This window comes from Parus major, chromosome 4 (assembly GCF_001522545.3).
Source record: "Parus major isolate Abel chromosome 4, Parus_major1.1, whole genome shotgun sequence".
Lineage (NCBI taxonomy): Eukaryota > Metazoa > Chordata > Aves > Passeriformes > Paridae > Parus > Parus major.
Window position 1 is genome coordinate 57,413,536 of NC_031771.1, and position 19,788 is coordinate 57,433,323.

General features: G+C 40.6%; 1 protein-coding gene across 12 annotated transcripts in view; it reads left to right on the plus strand.

The window, feature by feature from the left end:
- Positions 1 to 7,952: 7,952 nt before the first annotated feature.
- Positions 7,953 to 19,788, plus strand: part of KIAA0232 (KIAA0232 ortholog) — a 63,472-nt gene continuing 51,636 nt past the window's right edge. For 4 of the 12 annotated variants that reach the window (XM_033513664.1, XM_015624343.3, XM_033513665.1 and 1 more), the window contains exon 1: positions 7,955 to 8,106. The gene's annotated coding sequence lies outside the window, so the exon portion shown is untranslated. Of the gene's footprint in view, positions 8,107 to 16,000; positions 16,170 to 19,788 lie in introns of all 12 variants that reach the window. The other 8 variants (XR_004496955.1, XM_033513668.1, XM_015624349.3 and 5 more) reach the window with 5 other exon arrangements.

A 19,788-nucleotide genomic window follows, 5' to 3' on the forward strand; every position in this document is an offset into this window, starting at 1 on the left:
TTCTGTCTCTCCTTTCTGAACAATAACCTAGCTGTAACAAGAGAGATAGAGAGTAGCCTGTATCTTTAGGCATTCTATCATTTGCTCATTCCTTGGGAAAATCAGAATTCGTGGGTTCTGCTCACTCAAGACTGAAAAGGTCTTAGACCTAGACCTAGAGTAAACATTTCTGTCTTCCAGGACAAATACCCAAATCAACTGTTACCTTTGTACAGGACATAGTAAGTACATAGTACTTAACTGTTAGCATAGCTGGCCCAGCTGCCTAGCATCATCAGGAGGTAGCACAAGCCAAGAACTATCCCTGATAGGAAACCTGGATGGAGCCACACTGGCTTCAAGGAGTAGGAAGAAAGAACTGTCATGTGAATGTGAAGTGGGATGGCTCTCATGGCTCCTACTTACTTGTAAAAATGTCTTGGTGTCAAGAGTTCGTTCTGGCAAAGCCAAACCTGCTGACTCTTCAGATGGTTTTCAAAAATGTTTTGCACTGATGAGCTCTAAGCAGTGCTCCATTTCAGCATGTGGGAGTGCTGGATCAGCTGGCAGACGTAGGCAGTCAGAGCAGAGAAGCTGGTGCCTCACACAGGTGCCCTGAATTCCTTTTTACAGGGCCTTATAGTTTTTCATTGACTATGGAAGAAACGTTGTCATAATATTTTTTGCCACAGCAATACTTCAATTCCAAATACAGAAATCACTTTTATGCACAACAGTGAAGCATGGAATTTTCATCCTGTTTCTTAAGGATATGATTTCCTACCCAGAAAAGTTCAAAGTCAAATACTGTTCATTGTACAGAAGCACATGCAATCTGTGAAAGTATGCTCCCTGGAATAAAAATCTATAAAATCAAAACATTGCAACAAGCCAGAGAGTGATGCCCTTGGCTATCAATTCTTATTCAATGCCAGGAATATTGACCTTTACATTTAGGAGGAAAATATTTATTCTGAGAAATAAACTATTCTCTTATTTAATGTTACTGCATTCATTTTACCCCTTTAACAAATAATGTTCAAGCAATCCATCTTGTAGGATTATGCTCCCATCTGTGATCTGTACTTGTGGCCCAATCCTGCCATCTAGTATTCTCTGATATACCACCCTGCATAGCATGATTAGCTTGATCTTTAGTGCCTCTTCCCTATGTAATGTGAACACAGAATGGCTTGCAGTCAGCCTCAGAGAAAAATAAAAATTACTTTCTTAGGAGAAATGACCCCTGCAAATGAATGCTCTACACCTGGAAAAGCTGGCTGGGTATAGGCATTTAATATTCCTTTATTTCATGACGTCTTCAACTGCCAAAATGTGTGGGGGTGATTTAACACCAAGACAGCAATTTTTGTTCAGCCAGTTAAAGCTGTGCCTGCTTTTTGTTTCTTCGCAGTTGATATTGAAACAGTATCAAACTCAAAAGACAGCCCCATTTAAACAACAACAAGAAAAAAATCCTAATGAAACCAGAAAACAAGTAGTTTTTATCTCAGCAGTGCTTCTCTCTTGAGAAAAAACACCTTTTTAGCATAAACACATAAACTGGCCTTGGAAAGTGAGGTCGTTTTCTTCCCATTAACAAGTTCCAATGAGTAACTTTTTAAATGATCATCTAATCTAATTCAGTTAGAATTACAAGCCAAAATACCATGAAATACACTTTTGAGAGCATATCAGTCTAGCTGCAAAATATTGAAATATTAGCTAATTCTTGACAGAAAAATGCCCTCTCCTCTCGTGCTGCTCAAATAGTTTCTATTTCAGGCTGACAGCCCTGTAGTCGATCACACCAGCTAGAAATCTCTTCCTAGAGCAGCTACAGCTTTGGAAATGCAGATACTAGAGCTCTGCATGTACTGCCAATTTTTTTTTTCCCCTAATATCAAAATAGTAGTGTATTTGGTTGGGATTCAATACCCATTTTTAAATGCTGCTTTTGTCAAACTTGACTTTTTCCCCTGTTGTACATGAACTCTTTGTAATGGCTACTGTTATTAATCTGCCATTCTTAACGGCCCTTTGAATGGAATTAGTTATTTCTAATGGCAGCACTTCCCAGCCTATCAATTCTATCAGAAATCAGCAATGGCCATTTTGCCTTTTGCTCCCACACAGATAAAACTGTTCACACACATAAAAATATCAACATTTTTATTATTAAGAAAAACAATAATAATCTTATTACAGTCTGCAAGTCATGTATACAGATTCCTTTACTTTCAAGTCTCAGCTTTCCAACCAAATTTGAGGGGTTTTATTTTTGTTTTTTAAAGCATCTGAAAACATGCAACCTTTTTGCTTTGTAGTTTTTTACTGTGGGATCAGATAAGAAAACTTTTTGATCAGTCAAAACATAATGTCAAAGTGCCAGGACAATAAGCCATTAATACACAAAGGAACACTTTTCTATTACCAGGGTCTGCAACAGAATATCTTGTTAAGAAAATGCTAAGGAAAATAATAATACCTTCAGTGCAATTGCTTTAAGAACTCAATAAAATTTTAAGTGGTTCTTTCCCATTTCATTTTATATAGAACATTAATAAAGATAGTAGTACATTCATTCCAAAATCTGTGGCCAGATTGTCAGCTATGAGACTGCATTCAACTCTGTTTTCAGCATTATCACTGACTGAGAATACAGCAAATATTTGGGGGGGGGAAAAAAAAAAGGTGGAATTAGTGTAGGACAATATTGTATCTCTAACAAGCAAGGCAAGGATTGAATGCAAGTGCTTCAGGCTACTGAAGGATGTTTAATTGTATTCATGAACTATTTGTAAGACAGTGAGCTGCCAAAACCTCAGACATTTCCAACATGGTAACTCTGGAATAGCTGTAGTATATAGGAAAAAACAGATGTCATAATGTGTTTCATCTAGTTTAAAACTTAACATGTAATTAACTTAATAGCTTGACAATAGCTGATGTAGCAACAAATATGCAATTAAATTCATACCTCATTATGACATCAAATTCTTCAACATATGCATTACAAAAAAAGATCAGATTTTGAGACACTGGTACATTTAATGGTGACTAACTGTCCTTAAAATGCAATTGCATGTAATACTTGCTTTGTATTTCGTCACTTGTGAAAATGATTTCATTTTTGTAACACTGTACTTCCTGTAGTTCTTTCATTACACCACAAGTGAAAGCTATTCCTTGGTGTATGGTTTCAAATGCTGCATATAGGTACTTGGACCTTTACATTCATTATGTAGTGCAATGTTTTCATTTTTTTTGTAGTCTTTCTTCACTGGTTGGCTGTCCAAACTGCTGCAGACAATTGCTATGGTTCTTTATAATTTTCTCTGAGTACTCTTTAAAATAGACCTCAGGTGGTCTGTTTTATGTACACAGCCCCAGAGTCCTGTTCATGTATTACTTTGGGCTGCCCAAAAGTTTCTCAAGGTATTATTAGGGTTACTCAATTGTTAGTGCTACAGGATGAAAAAGGCTAACAGTAACACTGAAGCAAATTAATTAAAAAAAAAAAAAAAAAGTCCTAAAGAAATACCAACACTGAGCCCAGACACTTTGTTACAGAACAGCGCTGCCTGACCTGCAGTTTCGGTGACAGTTTCCTACATGCATTTTGTGTTCAAAGAAAACAAAAATACATTTTGAGGTTATAGTGATCAAGTAGCATTAAATAGAAAATAAATTTACTTTGAATTATGTAATTGATTTTTCAAATGACTCTTCCAAGCTCACCACGCTAGTGTGTTTTATTAAAGATATTGAAACCTCTTTGGGAGAAGTCTGAAAGGAAAAGGGTTGAACTGTGACCTAATGAAAGCCCCACTGTTATAAAGGAAATCTGTCAAATTTTATCAATAAGGATTTTATTGAAAAATGTGCAAAATCGGATTTCAGAACAGCCACAATCAAAGTCAGCGTCGAGCCAGGGGTCGGCGCTGGGTGAACTCTGAACCAGCCTCTATCGCACTGGTTCCCCCAAAGTTCATAAACTGTTCTTCGGAGAGGGAGTTTTATACAGTTTTTTTCTGCCTATGACTGAAGAGGCTATGCCGCTTCAGTTTTTTTGTCCCTCTTGTGTTGTTACATATTCATATTTCAGCTGCTGGTCTGTTGATGAGATTTCCCAGAGGTAAGAGAGTTTGAGTAGATTTTAGGGAATTGGACACTAAGATGTATGGTCCTGAGGAATTAGATCGGTATCAGGCGTTAATCACTGGGTCGTTGAAGACCCCTCGTGCCTGGGTGGACTCATCCTCTCCCAATGCCATCCCTGTTCTCTTGCAAATTACCCTCTTCCTGGGTTCTCAGCAGCACCTTTTGCAATCCCAAATCCTTTGTGTTTGATACATGAAAAATGCTTCATACCTGATTTTATACATGTACAATAAAACGCGAATTATACCAACATATATTACACCCACTAAAATTTAATGTCACATTCCACTCATTGCAGTAGATGAGCTCCTTGATGCCAACAACAGAGTGGTCCTCTGATCCTGTGGTTATGTACAGCTTGGTTTTTCACTGCACAGGGGTATTATTAGGAAAGAGGGATCAGTAAAAAGGAATCTGAAACCTGATCTAGTGCTGAGGAATGCCTTTTGAACGTGTCATTTGAACCGAGTTACTGCTTCTGGGAGGTGTGAACGTCTTTGCTCAAAACCTGAAAAGGACCCTGAAAAGAAGTAAAAAAGTTTCAATCTGTGCATCAAGATTTCAAATAAAACTCATCACAAGTCTGTTGGATATTCCCTCTTTCAGTTTACTTTAATATACATCCATTTTCTAGATTTTAAAAACACATTATCAATTTATGTGTATATTTAGATCCCACACACTTAGATGATCTTTTAAGTTCTTAAACTACATATATTCCTCCACGAATGGTACTGTATCTCCTTTTCTAAAATGCCGAATGGGCAGATTGTTTTTATCAAGCATTTCATATGAACAGTTTATGAACTGTGAACAAGAGGATTATCTAATGATTGGTTATCGTGACTTTCAAAGTTAACTGATATATAATCTCTGCTCAGGGAAAATCAGGGGATTTTTATTGCACCAACAAGGAAATTTTAGGAAATATTATAAACTGACTGATTTTAAGGAAGTAAGAGGAATGGCTGACAATAAAATGCTTACTGTGCCTATGTAATACTGAACTGCTGTGCAATTCTTCCTTCAGTAGGCTACTTAAAGGAAAAGATACTATATGATGCAATGGATACATTTTTAGAAATTTATTGGAGACCCTTTCAGCAGGGATCACAATGAAAAAGGGAAATGGTGCTACTTGCTGAGGCTGACAGCTAAAGGCACAAGTCCATCAGTCACTCAGTTATGGTTTAGCATTCTTTTCAACACAGGTCATTTAGCCTTCGTCTTCCAAACAAGTGCTGTCACCTACAATGCACACCCACATAGTTTTTCTCACAGGGTGCAGGTTGTCACACAGAGGCAATAAACAGGGTTCCCATTGAAAACTTCCATCTTTGATAGCACTTCAGAAAGGAAAAACCACTGATCGCAGCTCATGTGCTCTATCCCTATGGCTTTTTGGAGGAAAAGTTCATTAGCTGCTTTGCATGCCAAGGGACCAGCTGTCCTTCAGCACATGGAGCAACTCTGATTGACCAGGAGGACAAGTGGGAAATAAGCTCACAGCAGTGCCAGCACAGCATATGGTCATGTACCAGCTGTTTCTGAAATGCTTGCCAAATGAAGATCAGAACTGGGTTGGTTGTTAGGAAAATAAAACCCAACAAAAACCAACCAACAAACAAAAAAGTTCCACTGTCAGGATCCGAAGATGTGACCACAAAACCAGAACTGGAACAATTTGAAATGTCACACAGCAACTATGTGAATATTCAGAATAATATATCATTGGCCTCCATGCTCTGACTTGCTCCATTAGGAGAACACCAATATCCTGAGCATCTATTCCTTCTACAGAACTTCCAAAGAAAAAATGTTTAAAGGGTGAAATAGAGTAAGTGGATTTGTATTGATGATATACATTACTAATACATTGAGGATATGCATGGAGATTGATTTAAATTGGTGCCAATTAATACTACTGACAAATCCCAGGTGCTCTGCATTTTAGTATATTTTACTCTACCTTGTAAAGGGGAATTCAAATTCTGAGCTCCTGGACAAAAAGATATTTGATTGTGATTGTCGCGAGTTGTGTTACAGTGGTTGTGAAATGCTTCTGATAAATCCGGGGAATGACTCAGCAGAAAACAGTCAGCAGGATTTTTTCCCCCAAAGCATTTCAGTTTTAGCTTTTCAAAACAAGAAAATAACTCGAACAGCAATTAAATGGTTCAGAGAACAATTCTGTCCTTTTATCACACAGTTTAAAGCACTGCTTTCTCTTTAGATTTCTCCCAAAATACTCCTGCAAGGTTTGGAGAAAGTAACTGATTAACTGCACGTTCATACGACATCAATTACTGCCTCAGCGGTATTTAAGAGAATGCTGGTAGTTCATGTAGCTACACAAGCCTGCATACTTAACTTTTGGCTAGCCTAAATCAGATTTATGACTAAATTAGGTGCTAAGGATGTTCAAAATTGGCAAACCCTAGCTAAAATAAAAATAAGAATAATGTTGCTCTGTATCAGGAAATTAGTATACAGGCTGGGAGGCAGTGTTTGCATTCATGTTTCTTATGAGATGTATTTTTTATATACAGACTTATTGAAAGGCCTAAATGGGACCACATCTGGTACTGGGGGATCATGTTTTCAAAGGCAATCTTGGTTCTAGTGACTGAAGATGTCATGCACAAAAGAAGCAGTGTGAGCCAACATGAATGACATACTGCATTTTGGAACTCTAGGAGCCACACGTTGAACAGTGCACAAAAGGAAGAAAACCTCAGGATTACACAGGCAGAAGACTTACTTTGACATCTTACATAATATTGACTTTCCTTAGGCCCATATGCGTTCACGTATTTGAGAAATGTAGGGTGGTAGTGCACACCTGAAAAGGGCATCATTATTTTCCCAATTAAGAAGCTTGATGAGTACTTTGGTGTGTCTTGTCATGTTTTCAGCCTTACAATGGCCCATTTTCACCCATCTATTATGCTAAAAATGTTCTTTCATTACTCCACGGTTGTGTAAACAGTTGTGATTAAACTGGCATTTAATCAATTGGAACAAAATCTCCGTGGCTCCCGAGGAGCTCACCTACTAAACCCGACTTTCAGTGGCAACAATCTTCTAGGAGACGACTTCCCTTACAGACGGGCTTTCATTGCGCAGTAAAATAAACTTTTATTTGCTAACCTTGCCCTCGGAGTCGTTCAGGATTTCAAAAGGACCTCACATGACAAACACCGCTACGCTCCATCATTATCCCCCGCTCCCTCCCTCGCATTCCTGCGCCGGCCCTGCCTGGGTGTTCCCCTCCCCGGCGGCACAGCCCTCCTGAGGGGCGCGGGTGGATCCGGCCACGCCGCCGAGGGCCGGCGCCGCTCCCGCCGCCCTCCCGGTGACTCCCGAGCGCCTCGCCCGCCGCTTGCCTCCTCGGGCGGACAGCGCGGCGCTCTCCCGGCGGGCGGGAGGCTGTACAACCAGGGCAAAGGACACTTCCCCTCCTCCCCCCGCCCTTCCTGCGCCGCGGGCCCGACATGAAGGCGGCTCGCAGGCGCCCAGGCCCTACGGACGACGACAGAGTTAGGGAGAGGGATGGGTGCGAAACAGAGCGGAGCGGTCCCGTCGTCCCCCGTATCCCGCCCACTGGGCCGATGCTGGCGAACCCGTTCCCACCCGCCCAGCGCAGCCCCACGGATCTGGGATCAGGGATTCGAGCCGCCCTCTGGGCGGAGGGATACGGGGCGGAGCCGGCGGCGCGGTCCGCCGGGGCGCTGAGTCCCGTTGCCGGGTGACGGAGCGGCCGGCCCGGCCCCCTCCCTCCCTCCTTCTCTCCCTCCCCGTGGCGCTGGAACCGCCGCCGCCGCCGGTTTACGTAACGCCTCCCGGGGCAGGTCCCGGCTCCGTCCCGCCCGCCTCACTCGGGGACGGCAGCAGCGGGACGGAGTCCGCCGCCTCCTCCGGCTGCCAGAGGCCCCAGGGCCCCGCTCTGCGCCGCCACGGCAGGTAAATGCCCGCCACGGGCCCGGGGAGCAGAGGGAGGGGCAGGGCTGAAGGGAGGGAAGGAGACTGGCAGCCGCCCTGCTCGTGGAACGGGAGGACGGAGTCGGGAGGAGGCGGCGGGCGCCCTTCCCCTCCCCCGCTTCCTTCCCGCCGCTGCGTTGGGACAGCCGGGCTGGACCCCCGGGAGCGCCGGGCCAGAGGCTCGGCCCACGGCCGGGAAGGCCCGCGCATCTCTGCCCTCTCCGCTAACAGCCCGGGAAGAGGAGGAGTTGCGGGGCCGGGCCTGGTCCCTCCGGGAGGACGGTTTCCCGGGACGGCGGGTCCCGCTCCTGGGCTGCGCCTGGCGCAACGCGGCGGGAGCGTGCCGGGGGGCGCGGGAGGAAGGGGCCGGGGAGGGGGTGACAGGAGCGCCGGGGGCCGGGCGGGGGGCGGCTGCCGGCCGGTTTCGGGCAGGGCTCGGGGGCGGGGCCGGGGGCCAGGCCGGGGTGCCCCGGTCAGAGCGCTGCCCGGGAGGGGAGCTGAGCCCTCTCTGGCTGCCGCCGACTCCGCGCTCTTCCATCCCGGCGGGACCCGGCGCCAGGTGAGCGGCTTGCGCCGCGGCCGGGAGGGAGGCGCCAGCCTGGAGCGGGAGCCGCGGCTCGGTGCCCTCGGGCCGGGTCACGCCCGGGAGCAGAGGAGGAGAAGGAGGGAAGGGAAGGCGGCACCCGGCACCCACCCGCCTCGGGTGCCAGCCCGCGCCGGTGTCTCCCGACGCCAGCAGACGGGAAAGCGGAGGATGCGGCGGTTCGGATCGGAGTAGGGAGATCCCGATCCGGGCAGCGCCTCGTCTGCCCCGCCTGACCCCGAGGCTGAGGTGACGGGGTTGTGCCGCTGCCGGCCCCGGCCGGTGCTCACGCCGTGACCTTTCATCCCGTGCGAGCGTTCAGAACGCAGCAGCGGCCGCGCACCGGGGAGGGGGAGCTGGAGACGGGCTGGGGCCGATGGAAACCGCCCCGGCTGAGCCGCGGCGTTACATCGCAGCCCCGGGGGCCTATCTGGCGGGACTCTTTCCCCCTCTTTTTTTTTCTTTTTTCTTTTTTTTTTTTTCCTCTTTTTTTATTTTTTCCCCCCCCCCCCCCCCAGCAGCATTGTCCTTTAGGGCCTATTGAAGGCAAAAGGCGGATAGGAGGGCTAGGGCTGCTGCTGTTTGAGGAGGCGGAGCTGGGCTGATGGGAGACTGACGGGAGCCGCATCCTATGGGCGCTGGGAGCCGGGCGCCGCTGGGGCGGGACCGCCGGCCGCGGCCTCTCGCGGGCGATGGGCGGGGTGGGGGACAAGGTTTGGCGAAGGTTATAGCTGAATGCAGAAGTGACACAAACTGACACTTCGCTCCAGCAAACTCGTTTCCATCTTCTCCTCGTGTCGTCTCTATTAAGAGTATACACGTATTGAGTCGTGTTATGAAACTTTGAGAAAACCGAAAGTGCGGTGCTTTTTTTGTCTTGTCTTTGTTTTAATTACTCATTGCAGTACCTGATACGGATCTGAAGGGTGAAAATAGTATGATTTGCTTGTCCTTCCTTTCAAATAAAACACATTCCTGTATTCTGATGTTTTCTGTGTATAAGTGATTTGGGCTGTAATTTATCAGCTTGGGATCAGAGGCCTCCGTGCTATGCGTAGTTGCTTGTCCTCATTCAAACCCTTTTAAATGTTTATGTACATCATCTATTTCTTCCGTGTTCCTGGAATGAAGCGGGAATTGCCGATCAACTTTGGTTTCTTAGCTGTCAAAAGTGAACTCGTAATGATTCAGTAGATAATAGTGTAAAACAAAGTACTTCACTGCAGTGCTTAAACCCTAGGTATTGCAAGCTCCTCACAATCCATGGGAGTCTGTAATTGACATTTTTCATTATTGTTTAAGACAAAAATATGCCCTATAAAAGTAAATAACATGGAACTTGATTGTTCCTTGACATGTAACTGTACAGATTTTATTCTGTACTAATCCTCCATCTGCTGTTTCTTGTTAGTATGGATATGCTAAAATGGTAGTGTACAATCATTCTCTTCCAGTCAATAAAGCATATCATATAGGTATCGAAATCTTCTCTTTTCATCATTGAGATAGAAGAGGGGTATAGGTGACTTGAATAAAATGAGTAGTATGTTATATGTTCATAATGGTATTTATTTTCAAAGACTTGACGATGATAGGGGAAATCCTGAGACAGGCCATTTAAAGCCTCAGCAGCGTATATCCCCACCATGTTCTGCTTGCCAGATATTAACACATGTACAGTGACAGCATTTTATCCATCTGTTTGGGGCACCATTGGGATTAAGATCCCTTGAGTCCACAGATTCTGGAAATTTGAGTTGGGTATGTGACCCTCCAGCTTTTCTGCTCATGGGTGCTGGAATTGGAAGGAAAGTAAGGGTCAAATAGATCTATATGTGACCCAAGAAATAAAAATGGAGACCTTGAACTTGTTACCTTATTATGCCTGTTTCATAGGCATATTTCAGCATTCTCTACTTTTGTTGTTGTTGCTATTTGTTATTCATCCAAATAAGAGAAATTCCATAGGGGTAAAATGATGTCAGCATTTTCCTTTGCTCATTTGCTGTGCATTCTAGCAGGAGTAGGGACAGAGGAAGATCTAGATACTGCTCAAAACTTCATTATTTGTCCATGTTGAGCATCTTGTTTCTAGGTGAATAGGAGGAACCAAGCAACCAAGAGGTTGTGTAGATGAATTTTCTTGGGGGATTTTACTGGGTTTTAGACATAATGTTGTAGAGTCAGAATAGACACTTTATATACTTAGCTAGAATCCTAGCAAAATCATGTCTCAGTTGCTGCTTCTTTAAGCAGTAACCAATGACTAAAAGTAACAGCTTAGTACTTTAATAGGATAGGCAACAATGTCTGGTAAAGGAGTGTGGTGAAGGTGGCAAGACTTAGAATTCCTGTAGAGTTGGAGAGGTAGCAGGAAATATTCCCATTATCTACATTGCTAAAGGTGCTTGGAATTCAAATGATCTCATAGAAGCTATTTAATACGTTCTGTTTATTGGAATAGTCTGTTTTTAGGATATTCTTCTGTCTTGTGGAACAGAGGTTGGAATCCTTAATTTTGTCCAAGAAAAGTGACAGGCTGGTTGGATGATTTGTAAATGTCATTGCAGAAATGAGTTGTGTTGTTCATCCGCATAGTCCTGCCCCAAAAATTTTTCTCAACTAAAGTTAATCATATGATACAAAATGAAAATGTTCAAGTTAATATTGGTGTGCTTAGTTAAATTTTAATACACCGACAAAGGGAAAATTATCTGATTGGAAGGAAAATTATGTTTTTCTAATTAATTTGGAAATAATTTACCAGATTTTTCTAGTCAGAAGTACTGGGTAACTGTGGGACTGTCAGAATATTTTTTTAGAAAAAGATCTCGATGAGCTAGTTATAATATTTTTACTAAAAAGCATCTTACTCTACTTTCCTAAAAATTGGTTTGGTACATTTTTAATAGAAATTAAGAGATTGAATGTGTCTCTTACTGGCCTACAAGGTGGTTGGGGGTGGGAGGAAGGGTTGAGTAGCTTGAACATTCAGTACAAAGCTTATTCTTTCACAGACATCTTACTATCAGCTATTTCTGTAGCTTTATTGGAAGCTACTGAATATTTTAAATTTTTAATCATCTACTGCATTTATAATTTCATGTGCAGGATGTTTGGATCTACCTGCATAATACTATACATTGTTTATTTTGTTTCTGCATGTAAATTCTGTTCATAACTGACACCAAAGAGGACATATGGAACCTGTCTAAGAGATTTATTTCTGAGGCAGTAGTATGGAAATTTAAATAATGAAGTATTTAAATTCATTTTGCACTCTTGTGATATTACATGTAATAATTTAATTATATTAGTGTGGAAATTTAAATTATGATGTATTTAAATAAATTTTTTTGTTCTGATATTACATGTAATAGTTTAATTATATCCTGCTTAGTCCATGCTCATGCTTGCTGTAGTGATTTTCATTTTTAATATAATTTGGGGAATGTTTAAATTTCTGGGTTTTGCTGTATTGAGGAAGAAATTTCAAATATGCGGTCCGTGCCAATGTTACTTCTTCTTATGCTTTATTCTAGAAAGGATTGCATATGAGAATTTATACTCTGTGCAAAAAAGTTTGTTAATAAATAAAAATAAATTGTAACAGGGATGAAATCTGAATAATTTTGTAGGATTTTCACAGCTTTTAAAAATTTTTCTCTAGTTACTATTAAATTTTACCAAGGAAACTTTACAAGGTCTGCTGGATAAAGTGCTGGGCTAGGATTGAGAAGAGAGACCTGCATGCTGTTTTCTATCAGCTGTACCACTGAGTGAATTAAAGTGAAATTTCATTTTCATGTGCTTGTGTTTAAGTTGCTATATGGGAAGGAGTAGCTGTTATCCCTTTTGTAGGTTTTTTAATTGTGTGAGTTTGTTTTTGTGGTTTGGTTAGATGGACTGGCTTTTGGTTGTAGAAGAATTCTGAAGGGAGACATGGTTGCATTGCTGATGAGGTATATAGACTGTGGAAGAAAGTACAGAGAGAGAGATAAGAAAGTAAGAGTCTGAGGGTAGCTGAAGGCCAGAAAAAATAAAGCAACCTATCATGAGATGGTACAGCTTTAACATCAGAGCAGCAGAGCAGAGTTGCAAGATCTGTATCTTCTTCAGTGTCATTCCAGGTAGTGTTAGTGTATTTAGGACTTAGATTGAGAAAATAATCATCAACAGTAAAATGGGAAAACGTGATAAAACATACACAGATTGATCCAAGAAGTTATTCTGTTAATTTAGCATGTGTCATATGTATTTTTAAAGAAAACAAAGTGTTTTATTAGCCTAAAGGAAAAGGTCTGCTTGAAGAATCACTAATGAAGAAATCAGTAATGCATATTGCTGCCACTGGATGAGTAATTAATTCTCACTAGATCCTTGTGGCACTGTAATGCGTTATTATGAACTTGAAACAAATTTGAAGACTGTGGCTGAGTGGATGTGCAACTTCAAAACACCGCATTGTATTTAGGACACTGGAGTATGCTGAAAGAAATGGAGCCAGCTTCCAGTCATTTGTCGAGTTCATATCTTTACTTTTAATAGTACAGTAAAAACTTTTACTGTTTCATGATACTTGTTTCTGCTCTCTGAAGATTTTGAGCTAATTACTGTTACTAATTAGCTAAAGACAGCTGTTCAGTGAATTCCTCTTCTGGTTCTGTTTTCTGGGGTAGAAGTTCATTCTGGTGTGTAGTCTACTCCTGCATTTGACAGTGAAACTGAATTTACCTTTAGTAATTTTTGTTTTATTGCTTTTTTTATAGCAGTTTTGATGGAAGTCATGTTGAACTGTTTGAGGTGACACAAAAGTTTTAAAATGTCTCTGTAAGTTCAGATATTAGTTTATCATATGTAGATGATTTTTTCACCAGCCTCTCCGAAGAAGATGTCTTACTAGCTTCAGAGAAACCTCAGAGTTCCAGTTTTTAGTAACTTTGTTCTTGAATTGTGAAGGAAATGCTTTGGTTAACAGTACAGCAACTTCCTTGAAGAGAATTAATGTAATGCTTACCTGCTGCTTTTGTAAGAGGTTTTTCTGGTCACATTTTAGTAAAATGACCTTTTCAGCTGTCATTTGAGCAGCAAATGTATTATTTTAAGAGCAATATTAAACTGTGCTACCTATTCAGTTGGTAAAATTTTCTTATTTAATAAGTAGTGTTTTTAAACAACATACTTAATCATAAAAGTGGAGATATTGTAACAAATATCACCACTGTTTTTATGGAAAAAGACAGCCTGGCAGCCATACAACATAAACTGAACAATAAATGCCTATGCAAATTCATTCAAATGCTAAAATAGAAATTATTTCATGTTGACTTGCTATTTTCTTCAAAATTGCGGAGTATCCTATTTCAGATCTTAATTTCATAAATAGATAGAATTTACTAATATTTTGGAATAAAAATTAGAGGTGGTAGAGGGGCAGAGGAAAAGTATTTGAAACAATTTCCTTTGTAGGCCTCCTATATTTTATGTGCTGTATAGTCAGTATCTTCTCTGCTGGTTAAGTTGTAGAGCTTGCAAATTCAACTTGTCAGACCTCTGTGTTTTCTGACCCTCCTGTGGCTGACACATCTTGTAAGTTTTTACACACTTATTAATGAAAACCTTGTTTATATATGACTTTCAACTTAATTTAGAGTAACTTTTTAAAATAACTGTTGAAAAGGCTATATAGTTAGGTGAAGTTAGATTAGTTTTTAAACTCTTTATGAGGCTATTTAGAGCTTTTCAGCAAGATAGTAATTAACTCCCTGAACTGCAGACTAAGTATAGAAAACATCAATAGTAAGTATTCAGACAAGACCTTCATACAAATTGAAGAAATTAATAAACTAGAGTAAAATATATGGTTTGATATTTAACTAGTTAGCTGTTTATATACAGCTTTTTATTACAGGATTATTAACCTTGGAAGTATAAATAGCAGGACAAATATCGTAGCCTTTAAATGAACACTGGTGGTTGAATCTTTGCATTCATAATTCATTCTCCTTTTCCGTGCTTGACTGAAAGATGCAGTGTGTGCCTAAGAATAAATTGTATATTAATTGAAATAAATCTTGTGTTTTGCACTACAAGAGTGGCCACTGGATTCTGGCTGATATGAAGAGCACTGAATATTTCATCAGGGTGGTCCTGCTGGTGGCCTGGGGGATGATTGCACCTGGTGGCTGCCTGTGCCATGGAGGAGTCTGCTACACATGTTGGGGTACATGGATGGGTGCCTGTGTCTACTCTGAGGTGTTCAGGACTGGGGGCATGTCTGTTTTAGTGCTCACTCGTGTAACTTGGTGCACGGGCCTCCGAGCATTGGCATCCCTCTTGGGAACGGAGTTCAAACACAGGCAAGTACCTGTTGGTAGAAGGTAGTTTGAACTGATCTCAAAGTTGACTAAACAGAGGACATCACAAGAGCAGGAAAGAAAATGATTAAATAGTCAAGAGAGATACCTAATGTTTCCATTACTTGACTGTATCCTGTATTGTGTCTAAGTTCTGCATATATTGTAGGTGATAGTAAGGCTAGTAAATATAGTGAGACACAAGTAGTAGAAAGCTTACAGAGATTACCTGCCAAGAATCTTGAAGATAAATGTCTTTGTGAACTCAAAATATGTGTGCCTGTGTGATCACAGTTCTATTTGGTTTTGTTGTCTGTTAACTCCATTTATGTTTTCCTAAATCTGAGGAAGCGTTATTGTGATGGCAATCAATGATGTGTGGTCTGTTGCTCGTGTACATAATAAAAGATACTGCTTTTGATAGTGTCCAAGTGAAGATTCTCATGGGACTGAACAGAAAAGACTGTAGCTATCTCCTCCTTGAAGTTGCATCTAGAAAAGTACTTCTCCCCAGGATCTCTCAGGCCCAGTAGCAGCCCATCCAGACAATCCCTGTGTAAATAGACTTGAGGTAAACAAGGGAGAGCAAGATGCATGTCTCTGGCATTGCTCTTTTACACTGATAGCATCTACAAGTTTGAACTGAAAAACTCAAAAATTACACTACTGTCTTCAGTGGCAAAAGAAATGTAGCAGAAAGGTCTGAAAGCTGATATTAGTGGAACTGAAATGACACTGATGGTAGGAGGGTAAAATATGAGGTGAGGCAATGCCTCAGTGTTTCTGAAGTCTACACATGTTGCCTTCTGCACTATCATATATTCTCTTGGGTTCTCCACACTTTGGTGATCCATCCTATTCTGGGCTACTTACAGTGCAACACCTGCCTCTCTCTCAGCAGATCTGAAGGAACCAATAATTTCTTTTTCATCACCAGGCTACTGTTTGAGACTGGATCTGCTGAATATTGCAAGTACAGGATATGGTTGCCTAGTGAATTTCTGTAAAAATTTTGGAAGTAAATACATACCTATTGAAGTACCTGGATTGTCTTTCATACTTCATGTTCCTAAGAAAATCATCTGAAGGACTTGGATTTGAATTAGGTAAAATGTAGCTTCTGCATTCTGCCTTCCTAATGTTTTCTTGTTATTCTTAAGTGGGTCTATAGTGGGTTGCTGCTGAAAGGGGCAACCCCACTTCCTCTCTTATGCTACTTGTAGAAATTTCATGGTGAGAGAGCAAGTTGATCGCTGATTTGTATTTTTTGAAGATTGGGTTACCACAAGTGAAATCTTTCTATTTGGACCAAAAACTTGATACGGTTCATCTCTGCAGCCACAGGGTGCATGTGTCAAGTACAGGGACAAGAGGGTGGGAGCATGGAGGGGAGGATGAGAGAAGCAGTGGAATGCAGTGAACTCTCTTGGTGTCAGTGTGCAGTGGTGGTGCAGTTCCTGTTACACTAACTCACTGTCAAGTCATCCACACAGGTTTCTCTGTCAAAATGCTGCTGTTGTTGTTCTTTTGAAAGTTAGTTACTACTACTATAAAAAATTCTGGTTTTTGCAAACTGGTACTTGTGCTGGCAGCATTAGTAATCCCTTTAAGTTTTTGTGTGACATTGTTTTAATTATTTTTTAATGTTAAAAATATTTATCTAAATTCTTTAGATTAGATGCTGATTTGTGTTTTTAAACTTCTGAAAAGTTACATACATCTAAGTTATGTTATATGTGTATACTTTTCAGCTAAGATTTTTTTAAAAAGTGGTCATGTTTAAACAATGTAAAATTTGGTTCAAACACCAGTGTAGGCAGCAAAAAACTAAATGGGAAAAAAAAATTCTCACATGTGTTTATGATTGTTGTTTTTAAAGAATTGAATGGAATTATTAGTACTCTGTTGGTAGCTGGATAGTCCTTTGGACAAATTCTTAAATAATGTAATTGTTACCATTGTTAATGGCAGCTCAGCATTTGTTAATAGTGAGGCAGCATTTCACTTCTCTAGATTCACGCAATTTACAGATATCTTCCCATTTCTTAAATACAATCAATGGAGGTATCTTTAACAGTTTTAAGTCCTTCTTAAATAGCAAAGTTTTTGGAGATACTATTCTTTAGGTTGAGGTGGATACAGATGTGCTGTACTTAAACTTTTCTGGTGCAATTGCATAATCTGTTGTACCAGAGATTGTTTTATTTGTCTTGTTTTGTTTTGTCAGAAGTGCTCTGAGCTCCATTCTGTTTATTGATATAGAAGTGGTATCTATGTATTGCATAATGAAGTGCTTCCTTTTATGGTTTTTTTAATGCAGCTTTAATACTGAGTTGACCTCCTGAAACAGTTTCTTGAGTGATGCTATGAAATACTTCCATTTTGAAGATAAAATTTGCTTCCCAAATTATCAAGATTGCCACTGAACCATGATCTGCAAAACTTTCCAACTATTAATAAGCCAAACTAGGTTTATTAATGATTTTTTTTGAGTTATATTAGACATACTGAAGGACCACTTCATAAGTCTCCACTCTGTAGAGATGATTCTTTACAAGCCTACTGTATCCTTTCCAAAAGAATCTTTCTTGTGAAGGCTCATTCAGACTTGTAATTCTATGAAATCCAAGTTTTGGGGTATAGACAGTGTTTTCAGGTTTTGCTGTAAGGTCATTCTTTTCCCATTTCTGTCTTGCCTTATTTTCTTAGCTTAAAAGTTTCACATTTTCCAGCTTGCATACATACTTGTTTTGTAGAAGTGAAGAATACACAGATGACAAGAATTTGGGATCTTTGATATGCAGCCGACCCCTTTGTGAAAGTGTCTCACCTGCTAATTCTGCTGTCTGTTAACAGTTGTTTCCCATAGCTCAGTTTCTGATCCCTGACAGGATTGATGTTTTGACATCTTTTAACGAAGTTCACATGTGTTAATAATGTGCAGCCCTGTGAGTGGATCAGCTTGTTGCACTCCTCCAGCAACTGTTTTTTGAAGTGTTGTTCTTCTATGATAGTAAACATAAATGTTTTATAAGAACAGCTGTACTGGTTCAGACAAAGGCTTTGACAAACCCTGTACTTGTCTGCAACATCATCTCTAAAGGAGCAGTTAGGGACAAAAAAAGAACAGGGTGAGTGATACCTCTCCTAAATACTCCCTCAGCCATACACTATTTTCAGCCTAGGGGATTTCCTGACCCTGATATGGTTTGTCTAGTTGAAAACTGTCAAGGGATCTCTCTTACTCGATTTCCATTGAAGGCCATCTAATTTTATTTTTTTTTTTAATCTTTTGAGTCTTTGGTATATTTTGCAAGGAATTCTACTAGCTGTTGTGCAGAGTTTTGTATGTAGATCTTACCTAGCTCATTAGTGCTTTCTAGTAATAAAAAATAAACATTGAACAGTCAATGTCGATCCATGGAGAGACATGAATTAATAGCTCACAACTCATTGTTTTATGCATTAATAGCATCAGGTGGTCATTGCCCCTATGCCCCATTTCAAAATTGTCTATGCTGAATTTTGTTTACCTTTTTATTGCCCAGTCCAGTTTCATAATGGTCTTTTATATTTTTTCAGTTGCTCTGTAGTCGCTATCCCTGATCACTTGCTGTCCTCTGGTAGCTTCTAAACTGTGTCACCCATCTCATCTTCCAGGCCACTTAGGAATTTATCAGGTAATGCAGGTCCCAGAGCAGAATCTTTCAAAACTGTGCTGGTGACTTTCCCTGGTGTCATCTTGATTATATCTGCTCTTTTTCTTTGCTAACCTAAGTAACTGAGGCTTACATGGTAGCTCTTGAATCCTTTGAGTAATTCCATTAAGCTTTTATACAGGATTAGCAGCTTCAGATTTTCATTTGGATAAGTGTTATGAAATTAAGATTGCAGATTTGTAAGGAAAAAAAATCCTGCAGTAACACCCACACACTGGTTTCTTTGGCTTGAGTTACCCTAGAACCGTGAGCCCAGTCTCATTAGACATCAGTCCCCTATAAAACATAAACCCATTACAAGTAACACTTGTGTCACTCTTGCACCTCTTGGTAATGCTTCTTAAAACAGATGGTTCTGTGTATATTTGAAGTTGATTCACAGAGCTACTTTTATACTTCTGACCACTTTTAGTACTTTGGTTTCAGCCAGGTATTTAATCTCTGTTTCTCATGGCAGGACAATATTTCTGTGGTGTTTGGTGCCTTGGTTATGAATCAAGCTGCTGCTCCTGCTGTTTGTTGTGCAGTAACATCAAACATCACCAGTGCATAAAAAAGCTGTCCTTGCTCTGAAGATTACACAGCCAGATTTCTTAGATTATCAAGGAATGTGGTTAAAAAATAACTTCTCTTACTTCTGAATTCACATGTCTTTTAAATACCATGTGAAATTTATTAAGCACACAGATTCCATTGTTTGCTAGACTTTAAATAGGCTTTGGTTTTGGGCTTTGACAGTGCCTTTCCCAGTGTGTAGTTGCTTGGTTTGTCTGTTAAGAATCTGTTCAGTGTTTTTGTGGAAAGACACAAAAGAAATTAGGGTAAAGTTGTGGATTCTTCCATTATATATAAGAACAATTTGAAATTCTGTTGCTATCATATAATATATACAATATGATATAAATATATAATATGATCATACTTTTGACTATCAGTTTTCTAAAGGGGACTGGAATTTGCTGCACTGTGTATGTGATTTTAGTATGTTGTTGACCAAACTTGATAA